Source organism: Mustela putorius, unplaced genomic scaffold (assembly GCF_011764305.1).
Source record: "Mustela putorius furo isolate JIRA1106 unplaced genomic scaffold, ASM1176430v1.1 tig00003858_pilon_pilon_pilon, whole genome shotgun sequence".
NCBI classification, from domain to species: Eukaryota; Metazoa; Chordata; class Mammalia; order Carnivora; family Mustelidae; genus Mustela; species Mustela putorius.
The window spans coordinates 56,105,359-56,107,341 of record NW_025422010.1 but is presented as its reverse complement, the minus strand read 5'-3'; the positions used below and the strand labels follow the sequence as shown (position 1 = coordinate 56,107,341).

At 37.6% G+C, this 1,983-nt stretch overlaps 1 non-coding gene across 1 annotated transcript; it reads left to right on the top strand.

The window, feature by feature from the left end:
• The first annotated feature begins 1,262 nt into the window (after positions 1-1,262).
• LOC123387680 lies at positions 1,263-1,368 on the top strand. The gene has a single exon (XR_006602191.1). It is a non-coding gene; the product is annotated as a U6 spliceosomal RNA (small nuclear RNA).
• The last annotated feature ends 615 nt before the right edge of the window (positions 1,369-1,983 follow it).

Sequence of the window (1,983 nt, the reverse complement as noted above, 5' to 3'; positions counted from 1 at the left end):
TGGAGTCATGAAATGGATTGGCCTTACAAGAGGAAACACAAGAGAGCTTCTTTCTTTTCTGTGTTGTCTACCATCTAATCTTTACAGCCAGGAGGCACCATATACAAACAAGAAAGTGAGCTCTTATCAATGTGCAGGTATTAGGAGGTGGAGCATCTGGAAGGTGCTTAGGTCATAAGAATGGAACTTTCACAAATGAGATTAGTGTCATTTCCTGGTGACCCCAGAGAAATCCGTCATCTCATGTAAGGCCATGTAAGTCTACGATGTAAGCCTACCATGTAAGGACACTAGGAGAGAGCAACTATCTACATACCAGAAAGCAAGCTTACAGGACATCAGATCTGATGATGCCTTTATCTTTGACTTTCCAACCTTCAAAACTGTGAGAAATAAGTGTTAGTTAAGCCACCCAGTCTATGGTATTTTTGTTATGGAAGCCAGAACTAAGACAGAAATGCTATCAAAAATTAGTACCAGGAGTGTTCTTTAAGGAGAGATCTCTATTTGGGCTCCATACTAAGGCATGCTTTGGACAGATCATGTGTACCAGTGCATTCAGAGAAGGAAGAATTACAATCACGTTTTAGGACTTGGGGCTTCTACCCTATGAAATATCATGGTATAAACTTGGCAGCTTCAGCAAACAGAGTTGGCATCCAAGTACAATACTCATGTGAATATCTTGAAAGAGAATTCTCATTTTTGCTTTTCAGCTTTCTTCTAACCATTGTCCTATAGGTGTTAAAATTAGCCCATAATACTTAATTAAAATGAACTTTGAATCTATGCTCTAGTATAAAAATAGTTACCCAAGTGACCCTGTGTTGAGCAGCAATGGGAAAGCTGAGGTAATGAGTTTCCCACTTAACCTTTTTCCACATGAAAAACTCTATTTTCATTTCTGTGTACTCTGACATTCTTCATAAGGTTATTCATAGAGAAAGACTCAGACGCTACGAAAAAAAAAAAGTTAAAAGCTACTGTTTTAAAACATCGACTAAAACAGTTTATGAAAGTACATAGACCAAACAACTTGATAGCTACTGAAATAATCAAAGAGAACTGCTTTATCCTCATATTTTAAGATGCCTCCATTGTTATTACACCATTTCAAAAGAAAATGTTTTCAAAATTTTCATTCTAAAATTGGAAAATTATTTACGTTTCGTAGGAGTTTCCATCATGACCAAATACTATGATTATTAAATCGAGCCATCTACAGTTGCCATTTTTATAGATTAAAAATTATAGAATGTTGAGTGCTTGCTTCAGCAACACATACACTAAAATCGGAACAATACAAGAAAATTAGCATGGCCTGTAGGCAAGGATAGCATGCAAATTCAGGAAGTGTTCCATATTTTTTTAAAAGAAAAAAAATGATACAATGTTGATAATCTTCTATGACTCCTTCTGCTGTGCTCCACCGTGTTCCGGAACAGGGAGGTATGCATGTACGGAAAGGAAACATTTCAAACTGAATGGTGGGGCACATACACAGATAGGAGGCAATAGCACCGTAGCTACCCTTTAATACAGTTTCTTAAATAGGAGAATGGGAGAAAGAGAGAGACAGACCGAGACAGACAGACAGGCCAGTTTGACTTTCACAGAGGTTTAGAAGAAAACAGTTTTGGGTAGGATGTAAGCCAGGCTGAAAGTTCCTTGGAGGCTGACACAGAAAGTAAACTGGATGTGGTCGGAGAGAGAGAGAACTGGTGGAAACTTCTTGACACAGACACAGGTCCTGAACATATATGGATTTTATTTTGTATGTGCGCACATACATACTTGGGAGAATTAAAAGCAAGAGAGGTATGTGGCTGCGTATAAATTCATAGAGAAGCTGGGTATTCATTATCACCTTAATTTATAAACTTGTCAGCCACATAAATGAGGCAATTAGCCAGAGACATATCATAGACTCATCTCTGAGATAGAGGTCAGAGGAAATACTTTCTTCAAATTCTTTATCTTTAG